Source organism: Colossoma macropomum, unplaced genomic scaffold (assembly GCF_904425465.1).
Source record: "Colossoma macropomum unplaced genomic scaffold, Colossoma_macropomum, whole genome shotgun sequence".
Lineage (NCBI taxonomy): Eukaryota > Metazoa > Chordata > Actinopteri > Characiformes > Serrasalmidae > Colossoma > Colossoma macropomum.
The window spans coordinates 1,091,113-1,106,568 of record NW_023494805.1 but is presented as its reverse complement, the minus strand read 5'-3'; the positions used below and the strand labels follow the sequence as shown (position 1 = coordinate 1,106,568).

The 15,456-nt window shown below is 39.9% G+C and overlaps 1 protein-coding gene across 1 annotated transcript in view; it reads left to right on the top strand.

Annotated features, from left to right (window-relative positions):
- The first annotated feature begins 5,337 nt into the window (after nucleotides 1-5,337).
- gjc2 (gap junction protein gamma 2) overlaps nucleotides 5,338-15,456 on the top strand; it is a 39,427-nt gene continuing 29,308 nt past the window's right edge. The window contains exons 1-2 of the mRNA XM_036597273.1: nucleotides 5,338-5,425; nucleotides 6,868-6,966. The gene's annotated coding sequence lies outside the window, so the exon portion shown is untranslated. The remainder of the gene's footprint in view (nucleotides 5,426-6,867; nucleotides 6,967-15,456) is intronic.

The window sequence follows — 15,456 nt, the reverse complement described above, 5'->3', positions numbered from 1 at the left end:
CAGCACACTGGAGTTGAAATGATATAGAATATGAGCTCAGGCTTTCCACTCTAACTGGAGGCTGTTCATATCCAAATTGGGTCAACGGTGTAGAAATTACAAACATTTTCATACAACACCCCATATTTTTAGGGGCTCAAAAGTAGTTGGAGAGCTGGCTGCCCAGCTGTTCAATGGCCAGGTGTGTTATTCCCTCATCATTTCACTTATTAGTTGATTTCAAGTTTGCCATTTGCATTTGGAAACTGTTGCTGTTAACTTTCAAAATGAAGTTCAAAGAGGTTCACTGGCAGTTAAGTGATCATTAGTCTGAAAAAACAAAACAAACCCCATAGAGAGAGAGAGAGAGAGAGAGAGAGAGAGACCAAAAACATTAGGTTTGGCAAAATCAATTATTTGATATATTCATAAAAAGAACGCACTGGACGACAGAAAACAACTGGGCTGGACAACAGAGGAATTCTTTCACTGGTGAAGGAAAAACCCTTCACAGCCAGATCAGGCACAGCCTCCAGGAGATGAGATTATCTGTTTCATTAATCACGAGAGGACTTCAGCAGAATAAATACAGAGAGTTTACCACAAGATGCGGGAGTCGTGGACTGGAGGTTAGGGAACGGGCATTGTGACCAGAAGGTCGCCGGGTCGGCCTCCTGAGCTGAGAGGCCATGTATGAATTACCCTTGAGCACCTAACCCCCGACTTCTCCCTGGGCACTGTGGATAGGGCTGCTCACTGCCCCTAGTGTGTGCGTTCACTAGTGTGTATGTGGCGTTTCACTGCACAGATGGGTTATATGCGGAGGTGAATTTCCCCGCTGTGGGACGAATAAAGAATAACTAATTATTATTCTTTATAAGATCTAGATCAGTGATACTCCTCGTACTCCAGATTACCAAAAAAAAAAAAATCCTCATCCGTCCATCTTATGGACAGATGAGATCAACCTGGACTAGAATGATGGGAGAGTTTGGAGAAGGGAAGGATCTGCTCATGTTCCAAAGCATACCACTTCATCTGTCCAGCATGGTGGAGGTAGTGTTACGGTGTGGGCTGTTAATGGAACTGGATCCCTGGTATTTATTGATGATATAACTGCTGATAAACGTGTGTTCACCCTGTTTGATCTTCAACCAAGTATTAAACATGACTATTTAATTTAGTTTGTCCAATTACTTTTGAGTCCCTAAAAAATGAGCATGCTATCATAGCCTGGCTAGGTATGGAAATGGTTGTAATTCCTACACTGTTCACCTGATCTGGATGTGAATACCCTCAGATCAAATCGGAGCTCATATGCTGTGGTATGAAGCTTAAATAACAATGACTTTGTCAATGTCCGAATATGTATGGACTTGACTGTATGTCAAGGAAACTGCTTAGGAAATATAGATAACTTAAAAAAATTAAGATAACTTGTGGCATTTATGTTAACAAAGTGCCTGAATTAAGGGAGATAGAGAAAAAGAAATGGGGGAACAAGCGTCTCTGACCTTTGCTCATGCGTTTGCACAATACTGTGGTTACTTATGGTCAGTGTGCATATTTTTACAGTGTATTTTGACCCATCTGCCCCATAATACTGAACTCCCAGCCAGCCTAAAAGCATTCAGAGACACTACAGCTCTGTATTCAGTCATCTCTCTCAGACTCAGTATCAGCGTTTCAGACTTTGATCTGCTGCCACATCAGTCACACACAAGAAGAGAGAACTCTTACAAAGAATGTTGACCGTCTTTATCAGATTCAGTGATGTAAGCTAATGCCAGGTTATTATTGGGCAAACATACAGTAGAAAAGGAAGAAGTCCCAGTTTGAGCTTTTATATTAAAATGATAATGATGAAATAAAAAAAGTCAGAGACCACCATTAATTTATTTAATTCACATTTAAAACAGCCATTAAGTAGAAGTTATTCATTAAGTGTTCAGTGAGTCACTCTTTACCTTTAATTCCAGCTTCCATTCTGTTCAGGAGACTCACTTTCAGTTCCTCAAAGAATCTGCAGACACACCTCCAAAGTTCAGTCTTAGAAGCTGGTTTAACATTTTCTGAATCGCACCATCAAAGTAATCTTTGAGCAGAAAAGTGTATTTCTGCATGTACACAATGCAATCGTGGTTTGAAAGTTCGACAGTACAAAGGTTTTGTTGGTCATGCTTGTTTAACTTGGTCACAGCCCTGCAGTGAAACTGTACTCAGATCTGCTCGGATGAACAAACCTGATCTTTGATGATGTAAAAGTTACGACAGCTACAGTTGTATGCCAAGGTTTGGTCAGCCCTGGCCAAATTACGTATTTTCGTAATTTTTTTTTTAAGTGAAAAAGACATAAATACAACCTCAACACCAAACTATTTTTTTCTGCAAATGGTAATGTACACAGACTCCACCTATTTAATCAGTTTATCTTAGTCTTGTTGATCTCCTGCTTTGTTGGAATGTAAACCTGCAGCCACACCAGCCCTTTACAGATAGGATTGGTCACCCCATCAGTACTAACGACTCTTTTGGCAGATCTTACAGCTTGCAAATGCTTTTTGTAGCCATCTAGGAGTCTTTTGGTTCTTGTTTTAGGAATTTCCACCCACTCTTCCATACAGAACGACTCTAGTTCTCTGAAATTCTTGGGCTGTCTTGCACGCACAGCATGTTTAAAATCCCCAGGTTTTCAATGATGTTCGCATCATGGGGCTGTAAGGGCCACTCCAAAAGCTTCAGTTTGAGTTTGTTTAAAATAATTCATGATGGATTTTGAGGTGTTTCGGATGATTGTCCTGTTGTAGGAGCCTCTTTTCAGCTTCGGTTCCTTGACTAACTGATTTGGTTCCATAATTTGCTGATATTTAGTGAATCCATTCTTCCATCTACCTGTCCACTGTTTCCTGTGACACTGTGTGCCACACAACCCTAAAGCATAATAGATCCACCCCCATGCTTGGTGTCCTTTCATCAAATGCAGAAAGTGGAAATTGCAAGGTGGAATGTTTTGGTATCTTTTCTGGCCTTATCCTGCTTTGCAGGCAGCTGATCCCCAGCAGCTGCTTAGAGGAGCCTGTGGTTGTTGAGTGTTAGCAGGTTTGGAGAGTCAGAGAATTATTTGCTTCCTGAAATGATCACCAGCTGACAGTTCCTAATGACAGTTCTTGACCTGCCTAACCAGCCCTAATGAGTTAATTAAGGCCTAACGAGTTCATTTAATTCTGAGACTTTACAAAATGTGGGTGTCAACTTTTGCACATGCACATTTTTTTATTTTTAAAGTTAATCAAATATTAAGTAGCCATTCATTTGAATCAACAAAATATGTAATTTGACCAGTGATAATAATAATAATAATAATAATAATGGTCTTTATTTTATATAGCACTTTTCATGCTGGTGGCAGCTCAAAGTGTTTTACAGACAGGCGGTAAAGCTTAAAAGTAATACAAGAAATTATAAGTATTGATTCGAAATCATATTAAAAAATGACACAGATCACATTAAAATATAAAAACCGAAGAGACATTCAACAAAAGATAGTTTTAATGAAACACTGAGTTAAGGAGCTGCATGTTCAGATGTTTATTAAAAGTGAGCTCTGAGCTCGACTGTCTAATAAAAGCTGAACTGAGCTCCACAGTTTAGAAGCAGAATAACTGAGAGTCTCTCCACGTTTTCTGTGTTTTACTGAAGGAGTTTGCAGGTCAGAATCTGCAGATCTGAGATCAGACATTCAGGAGCTTTAAGATCATTTAGAGCTTTAAAAACCAGCAGCAGAGCTGTAAAATCTATCCTGAATGATCCAGGCAGTCAGTGCAGTTCTTTTAAAATGGGCGTGATCTGATCTCTCTGTTTTGTTTTTGTTAGAATGCTGCCACATTTTGTGGTGCTCAAACTTTTGTGGTGCTCAAACTTTTGTGCTGTTCTCTCATCATCATTGCCATACTGATTATGTCTCAAATACACTACTCGGACACTGGTGTCAGGAGTGCGTAGGCAAGCTAAAATCCTGCTTTTCCTCCGGTGATAATGGAGTTCCCCAAGGTTACAGTGTGGGCTCTCCGTTGTTTTTGTAACACTAAACACTAATTATAAAAATAAACACTAATTGTGGAAAAATAGAATAACAAAAAATATTTAACTATACTCAGGAAGGTCCTGAAATTAACACTAAAGTGACATAAGGCACAAGCAGATTAAGGTCTGTGGGTTAGAATGAGCTTATGGAGCAGTTAAAGTGACGAGTGCATAACAGAAAGTGATGGATGCGTAACAGTCCCTGAGAATGTCAGAGTTCAGTATTGGGGAGTGGGGGTCAGGAACCTGTGTTTGGGTCCAAACTCTGTGTGTGCGTGGGGCAGAAGGTGGGGGGGGCAAAGTAAGGAGAGAGTTCAGCATCCTGACAGCTTGGTGGATGAAGCTGTCCCCCAGTCTGCTGTTCCTGGCCCGGAGACTCCTCAGTCTCCTCCCTGATGGCAGCAGGCTGAAGAAGCTGTGTAGTGGGTGAGTGGGATCACCTGCCATGCATTTACATGCATTTACTTAATTTCCAGTCAAAATGGTCATTGGGCACATCTTATTCACTTCTTTCATCTCTGAGAGAGAGGAGAAAATCAAGCTGCTTCGGATCTGAAAACATCCACAGGTGTTTCTATCCATCCTTTTCCAGGATAAATCGATCTCAAATAAGAACAGGACTGAAGAATGTTTCACATGGATGACACCTTGTGGCTGGGAAATGATCTACACTCTTAAAAGAGATTCTTCAAGGGTTCTTTAGTATAGCCAGTGATTCTATACAGAATCATGAACACTCAAAGAACCATTTGCATGCTTGAGTGGTTCTTTGCATGGTGGAATGGTTATTCCGATTGATTTCATTCCTAAATGGTTCGGACTGGTGAAATGGTTCTGGAGAACGTGTTGCATATGGTTCTGTATAGCACCAAAAAGGGTTCTGCTGTTGTGTAAATGTAAAGCTTGTACTGATAGAAGACAATTTGGTGCTACCAAATAGCTAGAACGTTGGGGGACTGTGAAAGAAAGAACTGGAGTTGTTGAAAATGACGGTTGCTCTCACTTTAACATGAAACCTGCTCAGAAGTGCAGGCTGACTGTTGGAGCTCCAGCGTGTCTGAAGCAGCTCTTATGACAAGGAGATGTTGGTTAATGGTGACTCTCACTGCTGAGGGCTCTACGGCGGTGAAGCCTGGAGCTGGAGTGAGCTGAGCTAACCCGGCTCGCTGCGCTCCTCCGGGGCTGCGGCCGAGCGCCCATCTCTCTCTGATCCGGCTCGCTCTCTCACTGCCAGCCCACATGACCCGCGACGTGAGGAAGACTCCGGGGGGCTCGCCTTAGCCCACTAATGACGTGGGTCGTTTTGACAGGATCATGTTGAAGACGAAGGACCTCCAGCTCTCTTCTGAACTGTGTGAGCTGAGTGCGTATTGATCGCAGACTGAGTTAAAGGAGCAGCCTGTTCAATTACAAACCATGTCATTAGACCAGGTGTTCAAACGTGCTGATCATAGTACAGGTTTATGATTCTGAAAAAGAATAACAGTAATAACACAGGAAGACGTATCAAACCACTATTAAACCCTCATAGTTAACTGGGTTAATTAGGCCTTGTAACTTGTATGTCAACATGGATTCTAAGAAAACATTCGTTTAACCATTTAAGAAATGTAGCCATCTCAGGAGGAGCACCTCAGTATTTACAGAATCCCACAATTACAGGTTATCTGTCATATGTCTGTCTATCAATCAATCAATCTATCTATCTAAATATCTACATATCTATCTATCTATCTATCTATCTATATATGTATGTATCTATCTATCATCTGTCTATCTATTTATCTGTCTGTCTGTCTGTCTATCTATCTATCTATTTATCTATCATCTGCCTGTCTATCTATCTATCTGTCTGTCTGTCTATCTATCTATCTCTCTGTCTCTCTGTCCATCTATCTATCATCTGTCTATCTATTTATCTATCTCTCTGTCTGTCTATCTATCTATCTATCTATCATCTGCCTGTCTATCTGTCTATCTATCTACCTATCTTTCTGTTTGTCTATCTGTCTTTCTGTCTGTCTGTCTATCTATCTATCTGTCTGTCTATCTATCTATCTCTCTGTGTCTATCTATCAATCTATCTGTCTATCTATCTACCTATCTTTCTGTCTGTCTATCTGTCTTTCTGTCTGTCTGTCTATCTATCAATCTATCTGTCTATCTATCTACCTATCTTTCTGTCTGTCTATCTGTCTTTCTGTCTGTCTGTCTATCTATCTATCTGTCTGTCTATCTATCTATCTCTCTGTGTCTATCTATCAATCTATCTGTCTATCTATCTACCTATCTTTCTGTTTGTCTATCTGTCTTTCTGTCTGTCTGTCTATCTATCTGTCTGTCTATCTATCTGTCTGTCTGTCTATCAGTGTGTCTCTCAGTTCACAGTGTAAGTGAGAGCTGAAGTGTGTGTAAATGCTGAATGTCATGAGTTTTGAGGTTACAGTGAGTAATGTTGTGAAGCTGAGCTCACTGTAATCACAGACCTCGATCTAAACGATCACGCTGGACTCTCAGTTACACTGAACTCTCAGTGCCGTGGTTGCCAGCTCTGTCGTTTCTGCGCTGGTTTAGAGGATGTAACAGAGACAGTAAGAAGCATGACCGAAACAGGCTGCAAAACAAAAGTCACGATTGATGCAGCAAACAAATGCAGCTCCTTCTCTGAGGGGAATCGCAGCGCTGCAGCAGGAACAATAGGACCATTGGTGGAGGTTTGGTTCCTGAGTGTCACCGCCTGTACTTGGTGGTGAGGGGTTTTGAAGCTAAATGAGCCATTGTCCTTTTCCCTCCATCCTGTTTCAGACTCACGGCTGTAGGTTACAGGTTGGAGAGCCATCGCTGGACCTTCTGCAGGAGAAATTATCCACCACTGATACACGGATGAGCTGTCCAGATGGGGAGGTAGGTGCTGCTCTACGTCACTGCCTCACTTGATTTGGTCTGGAAGCAGGTATGTTTGGATGGTTCCTTTGGTTGTAAGAGTTCCGTTCTGTACCTGCAGAACCAAAAAGCGCTCTTTAAAGTAAAGCCATAAAAGAAAAATGTTGCCTTTCAATAGAAGGTTCTTTAAAAAAACTAAAAAATTAATCCACACAACTGTATGGAAAAAAAGGGGTTCTTCTATCGCAGCAGTCACAAAGAACCCTTTTAGGCACCTTCATCTGAGTGTACTCTGGGCAACCTAAAGAACCACATTTGGAAAAGAAATGTGTGAGTGTGAAGAACCTTTACAAAAAATTAAAATGTTAAACAATGTAAAGATTCTATATAAATTTAAGGGTTCTTCCTAGACCGTTTATGTTATGTGAGGTTCTTTAAATTTAGAAATGTTCATCATATTCACATCTCATTTACATAAATCATTTTAAAGAACCTTTCACTGAAAGGTTTGTAAGGGAACTGAAGTGGGTTTTAGGCACCTTTTTTAAGACTTTACGAGGAGGAGGTTATTTAATGATTTGTGATTATGGGAGAAACAGTGGGATTATGGGAGCAGCACTGGGGTTATGGGAACAGCAGTGGGATTATGGGAGAAGCAGTTCGGTTTTGGGAGCAGCAGTGGAATTGTGGGAGCAGCAGTGGGATTGTGAGAGCAGCAGTGGGATTTTGGGAGCAGCAGTGGGATTGTGAGAGCAGCAGTGGGATTTTGGGAGCAGCACTGGGATTATGGGAGCAACACTGGTGTTATAGGAGCAGCACTGGGATTATGGGAGAAGCAGTTGGATTTTAGGAGAAGCAGTGGGATTTTGAGAGCAACAGTGGAATTTTGGAAGCAGCAATAGGATTATGGGAGCAGCAGTCGACTGAAGCAGGTGATGAGAGTCAAAATAATGTTAAAAATTTTGTAACTTTATTTACTTCTCCCGTAATCCCACTGCTGCTCCCATAATCCCACCGCCATCTCATTATGGCAAACCTAACAGTTTGCCATATCGCGATAACAAAATCCTTGCTAATGTGACTATACAGTGGGTAGCTTTGTAGTGTCTGGTTAAAAGCTTGTATGTAAAGTGCCACAAAACTCCTGCACAAGTTCAGAACAACACAATGTTATAATAACAGACAATAACTGACTATCACATTGATTTATCAGTCTACTCAGGCTTTAGCAGAGCTCAGTAACGCTGAGATTAATAACTGATCACATTGATTTATCAGTCTACTCAGGCTTTAGCAGAGCTCAGTAACGCTGAGATTAATAACCGATCACATTGATTTATCAGTCTACTCAGGCTTTATCAGAGCTCAGTAACGCTGAGATTAATAACTGATCACATTGATTTATCAGTCTACTCAGGCTTTATCAGAGCTCAGTAACGCTGAGATTAATAACTGATCACATTGATTTATCAGTCTACTCAGGCTTTAGCAGAGCTCAGTAACGCTGAGATTAATAACTGATCACATTGATTTATCAGTCTACTCAGGCCTTAGCAGAGCTCAGTAACGCTGAGATTAATAACCGATCACATTGATTTATCAGTCTACTCAGGCTTTATCAGAGCTCAGTAACGCTGAGATTAATAACTGATCACATTGATTTATCAGTCTACTCAGGCTTTATCAGAGCTCAGTAACGCTGAGATTAATAACTGATCACATTGATTTATCAGTCTACTCAGGCTTTAGCAGAGCTCAGTAACGCTGAGATTAATAACTGATCACGTTGATTTATCAGTCTACTCAGGCCTTAGCAGAGCTCAGTAACGCTGAGATTAATAACTGATCACGTTGATTTATCAGTCTACTCAGGCTTTAGCAGAGCTCAGTAACATTGAGATTAATAACCGATCATATTGATTTATCAGTCTACTCAGGCTTTAGCAGAGCTCAGTAACGCTGAGATTAATAACCGATCACATTGATTTATCAGTCTACTCAGGCTTTAGCAGAGCTCAGTAACGCTGAGATTAATAACTGATCACATTGATTTATCAGTCTACTCAGGCTTTAGCAGAGCTCAGTAACACTGAAAATCAGTGACACTGAAATCAGTCTGAAATGAAGGGTACTAATTTGGAATTTGTGACAGATAGTGTATGTTCTCTGTATGTCTGCTGAGCTTTAGAGCATCAACCCTGTATTCAGATCTGCAGGCATTTGGACTTTCTGTTACACTCTGAGCTTCTACTCACTGGCCACTTTATTAAAACAAGCCAAGAAAATATTTAAACATTTATATTTCACCAAGGGTCAAAAAATAGTTGTCTAAGAGTTGATTTTGGTTTGAAATTTTCACAGTATATCTGTTTAGTATCTGTCTATCTATCTGTCTGTCTGTCTGTCTGTGTAGTTGAGTAGGCCGGTGATCAGTATGCATGTAATTTAGCTGATTAAATAACTCATTCTAAGTGTTGTGATATAAACTGTAGTTGTTGGAGCTAAACTGTTAGGGGTCCCAGGTAGTAGCCATGGTATTGCTAGAGTACTTGTTTCATGGTGATAAGAGGGGTGCACAAACCTTTGACCACATACCGTATGTTGACTGAGGTGGAATAAGAGATATACATAAGGAGAATGATTCAGTGTCTGGATGTTGTGCGTTCCTCTCTTTATTGATGTCAGTTCCTTTGCAGAAACACTGCATGAAAATCATACTTAGTTCAAAAAGCACAAACACACACTGTTTGAGTAAAGGCACTGTGCAAAGTTTGGTGGTTCTAGCTCGAAACCTGCACAGGGAAAAAATCATTTTTAACAGAGAACAATATTAAGAAGAACATGAAGAACAGTAAGTTGGCCTTGTCTGTGTCAGACATGTCAGTGTTGATACTGGTGAGAAATCAGACCTCTTCATGGCTGTAAGGTTGAGTCAGTGTCCATATGAGGGACCCAGTAAAGTTTCTAGGGGGCCTGGTTGGGGTGGGCCTCACGTCCCATTCAAGGTCAATGAAAACTAGCCTTGTTTACTTTTGGCCTGACAAGGACACAATAACACAAAGAGAGTGTCCTGCAATCAGTGACCTGGAGCAGATAGGGTCATTGAACCCTCTAAAACGGTACTGGAGGTGAACTGGTTTAAGTTGGGTCATTTACAATTCTTGGCCACTTTAACGGAAACCTCTCTCTTGTTGTTTCACTTTGCTGGCGTACAGTTAATTCTACAGCAGTTTAGCTCCACCCATTAATTCTACAGCAGTTTAGCTCCACCCATTAATTCTACAGCAGTTTAGCTCTGCTCATGTTTTTGTTTTTTAAAGCCAGTGCTGTCCATTTAAACACCTGCAGAGATAGAGGGACGAAGAAAGCAGTCTTACGAGGTTCGTCCAGTGCACAGTGTGTCCCTGGCTTCGGATATTTGGATCAGAAACCTCACAGAACCGGCCAAGCACAACAATCTTATCCAACATCTAGCAGAGCTCCCTTCACATGCTTCTCATTCCAGAGTCAGTGACCCGAGGAAATCCCTGCCACAGGGAGATATTCATATGTAGATGCTTTTAAAAACTGCTGAGATTAATTCCTGTATAAGCCCTGGTAACAATGAAGCAATCACCACATTGTGTGTAAATTTCATGAAGAATGGACCAAAAGAAACAGCCCAAAATTACTTAGGAAAAACAGGCCAAGGAAGACGCCGTCAGGAAACAATGAGTAAAGTATGCCGTGAAAATAGAAACTGCTCAACAAAACAGTGAAAACCAGCAGTCAGTGTTTGTGACAGAGCTGTAAGAAATGGATTTACATGCAGAGAAGCCAAATGAACACCAGCACTCAGACCTAAACAGAGGAAAACAAGTCTGTTCTGGCTGAAGAGAAGCTGTTATGGAGAGCAAATGATTCAGTGATCAATCATAAATCTGTGTTGGCTGAGATGATGATTACTGGAACTTTTGTCTGGGGTGGTTCTAATAAAAACATATGAAGACGACTGCCTGAGGAAAACAGTCAGATTTCCCCACTCAGTTCTGATACTGGGTTTTAAAGGTGTTAAGGCACATCAGCTCTGACACGGCCAGCAAGCAGTCCAGATCTCAGTCTGATCGAAAATTGATGGTGGAAATTTAAAAATTGGTCCATGTTACGGCTCCATCCTTCAAAGCTGATCTGTCAGCTGTTACTGGAGAAAGCTGGACCAGCTGGGTGTAGAATAGTGTTTCTCATTATTGTTGAAGCCACGAAGTACTAATTTTTTATTGATGACAACATCGAATGATTACATCATTTTTCTTCTACTTAGTCTGGAAAAAAGATGCCATTAATTAAATTTGTTTAATTTATTTTAAGGTGTGTCACAAAGCCAGACTTTTCAGCTATTAAACTAAAATAGTTTTGTGTCATATCTGTGATTTATTTGCTATGAAGTAAAAGAACAGAACATGAAGTTAATAAATGATACAGTGTAATTTTGACTTGTATTTTGTTAGAACTTCAGTCCAGATATTAATTTGATCATTCTAACATTTCTACATTTTAATTTACAGCTTCACACTCATCTGAAAGCTGAAGTTGTTCAAGACAAACAGACTACAATCATTTTATTGAAACCAGATTAATTTTTTGATGCTCACAGTGATTCCAAAATTTTAACCTTGATCTGTCTGTCTATCTGAAAGGAGAACAGGGCTACAGGGCTGAAGAATGTTGTACTGGGTCGCCATCTAGTGGTTGAGAAATTACTCACAATTAATCCCAGCACTGAAAAAGTGCAGCACTGAAAAAACTTGATTCTATTACAGAATTTCAAGAATAAAACGCTGAACATCTCCACAGTTTTCTTATTTTGGTTATAACTGCGTTGATGTAATATTTGTGTATAAGTAATGTGCACATTTGAATAAATTCAGTGTGCTGCCTTATTTCAGTGAGCAGTAACAGGATTGAGACCTGGACTGTGAAAAGAGTCAGTTCATTTAACTACACAATGCTGAAGCTTTATTTTATTATAAAGCTACAAAAGCTGAACTACTCATTCATTTCAGGACAGTAAAGAAAGTGTAACGCTGTGAGAGCTGTACGGGCAGGGTGCACGTGCAAGTCCTCTGATTTATTGAAAATGCTGAAGAAAATGAAGCTACGAAAGTGACTTAATAAATAAGGAACACTAATGACAAAATACTTAATACAAGAAAATACAAAACAAAACACAGAAAGAAAACTAAAGACAGAGAGATATGAGGTAAACTGGGAACGGGGCTACAGACAACAGACAGGTAAGACAGATGACAAGAAGGCAGGACCAGGGGGGGAGAGAAAGACCAGAACAACAACAAAAGCACATTGCTTACATGAACAAAAGCACATGGAACAAGAAAACGAAGGCTGAAACAGAGAAAGACAAGACGTTGCAACAACAAACACCAAACAGGACGAATCAGAGATGAACAGGAATTGCTGCCGAAGTTTCTGCTGCACCGTTTATTCAACAAATATATACAAATAGAACAAGCAAAATTAAAAAGAACACTAATAAGAAAGACAATTTTATGTAACTGCAAAAATTGTGTCGCTAAAAAGGTGGTCAGTAAGTGTAGCTACAAAATAGAAGTGCAGAACTGGACACAGGTCAAAGGTCAATGAATTGAAGGAAGACTCATTTCTAGCACCTGTAACTTCTTTGTCTGCTGTTCACTGACAAACCCAAACTCAGAGCTCAGTTAAATGAAATCACATCAAATGTAGCCGATCAGCCGAGATGTGATCAGTGTCTCAGGTTTGCTCCTCTAGCTTTGGAGAGGCTACTGTAGCTGTTCAGTTTCACCAGATCTGAGACACGATGGTTTTTCTCAAGACTCTAAGTGGTTTAGTCCGAGGAATGACGCCGTTCTGACTCTGAGGTCTGAGGATGTCACAAATGGGCCCGTAGCCCCGCCTAGTGCTAATTAACACTAAAAATCAAGTTAAAAAGTGGATTTGTTCTTGTTTCAGTTTCCACTTCATTTGGACTCAGTCTTGTCTCAGTCTTGCCATCATTTGGACTCGATCTTGTCCTGGTCTCAACGTCATTTGGTCTCTGTCTTGCCTCAGTCTCAACATCATTTGGACTCAGTCTTGTCTCAGTTTCAACATCATCTGGACTCAGTCCAGAAAAAGTCGGAAATGAAAAGTAAATCTCCAGCAGGTGGCGCTGATGTTCGTTTGCATTTGCTTTTTCATTCTGACACTTAAAGCGCATCCACGCCGAAAACTGAATCACAAACGGTCACTTTGCTGTTGATTTATCCATTTTTCATTTCATTTAGTCAGATCTGCAGCCGATTGCTATGAAAAAGATATAAGAACGTAAACACTGCATTTTGGTTTCAGTTTTGACTCGTATTCTGCATTTCGTGAAGAAAAGCCAAAGCCAAAGTGAAGCTTGGACTTTCTTGTCTCTATTAGCTTTTTCATTTTAGATATGACCATGAAAAACCCAGAATAACGACTAAAATTGAATGATAAATAGCTGTTTTACATTTATTTTTATAAATGGCTCGTGCTCCTGTGAAAAATTAAATTGCAAATGTAGGTATTTCGTTTCATTTTCAATTTTGCCAGGATATTTGCACAGATATTTGGAAAAAGAATTGGCAAAAAGAGGTTTGCATTTACATTTTATTCTTTTAATTTAAATTTGTTTGGCCGGATTTGCCTCCCATAGGTGATTTTGTGTAGATATAGCGTAGTGGGCATTTCTGGGCATTACTTTTCTGGCTTGTGGTCTGTTTCTCTGTGTCTTCTGTATGGTGTAAGTTGGTTCATGACTGCCCTTTTCTGGAACTGGTGCCTGATTTATAGTTTCTACATTGCTTTTTTAAATAGTGTCTGTAAACTGAACTTCAGAAAATATAGATAATAAATTGTTCATTAATTTCTCCTTAGTGATGAGTCTGGGGTCGACCTATTAGACTCTCACAGTGACTATCTACTTGATGAGAGCCACATGATCTCTGTTTGTAGATATGAACCTCTTTATTGAGGGTCAGACCAACAGTAGTGAGGTAGAACATTTTAAAACCTGCTCAGAAGTGCAGGCTGACTGTTGGAGCTCCAGCGTGTCTGAAGCAGCTCTTATGACGAGGAGATGTTGGTTAATGGTGACTCTCACTGCTGAGGGCTCTACGGCGGTGAAGCCTGGAGCTGGAGTGAGCTGAGCTAACCCGGCTCGCTGCGCTGCTCCGGGGCTGCGGCCGAGCGCCCATCTCTCTCTGATCCGGCTCGCTCTCTCACTGCCAGCCCACATGACCCGCGACGTGAGGAAGACTCCGGGGGGCTCGCCTTAGCCCACTCATGACGTGGGCCGTTTTGACAGGATCATGTTGAAGACGAAGGACCTCCAGCTCTCTTCTGAACTGTGTGCTTATGTGTATGTGTCGCAGACCAAGAGTTAACCCTTTAAACTCTAAATGACCCCCCATACGCGAGTCCACACCACTATTCACTCTCGTGACTACAGAATATTTATAATAGCAATTATAATATTTAGAACTGTAGGACTCCAGGCTGGTCTTGGTCTTGGGAATGTAAATCGATGGTCTCTGTCTTGTCTTGACATCATTTGGACTTGGTCTTGTCCTGGTCTCAACGTCATTTGGTCTCGGCCTTGTCTCAGTCTTGACTTAATAGCAGACATGGAAAAAACTACACAGTAAAAAATGAAAGTCTTAAGTTGACATAAAATTATTAGGTCACTGATCACATAGATTTGTTGAGCTAAATCAACTTGAGGACACCCAACTCAAACCTTTTAGTTTAGTCAAAATTTTATGATACTGAACAATTCATTGTAGATACTTAATAATTAATAATAGATGCTGAATAATTCATAGTAGATACTGAATAATTTGTAGTAGTTACTGAATAATTCGTAGTAGATACTGAATAATTCATAATAGATTCTGAATAATTCATAGTAGATTCTGAATAATTCATAGTAGGTACTGAATAATTCATAATAGCTACTGAATAATTCGTGTTGGATATTAAATAATTTGTAGTAGTTACTGAATAATTCATAGTAGTTACTGAATAATTCATAGTAGGGACTGAATAATTCATAGTAGATACTGAATAATTCATAGTAGTTACTGAATAATTCATAGTAGGTACTGAATAATTCATAGTAGATACTGAATAATTCATAATAGATTCTGAATAATTCATAGTAGTTACTGAATAATTCATAGTAGATACTGAATAATTCATAGTAGGTACTGAATAATTCATAGTAGGTACTGAATAATTCATAGTAGATACTGAATAATTCGTGTTGGATATTAAATAATTTGTAGTAGTTACTGAATAATTCATAGTAGTTACTGAATAATTCATAGTAGTTACTGAATAATTCATAGTAGGTACTGAATAATTCATAGTAGTGACTGAATGGGACCCTCAGTGAGTAGTTAATCACTGTCATTGGTCAACCCCAATGTCCTTAGCTGAGATCAAAGACTCTGGTACAAAAAAAGT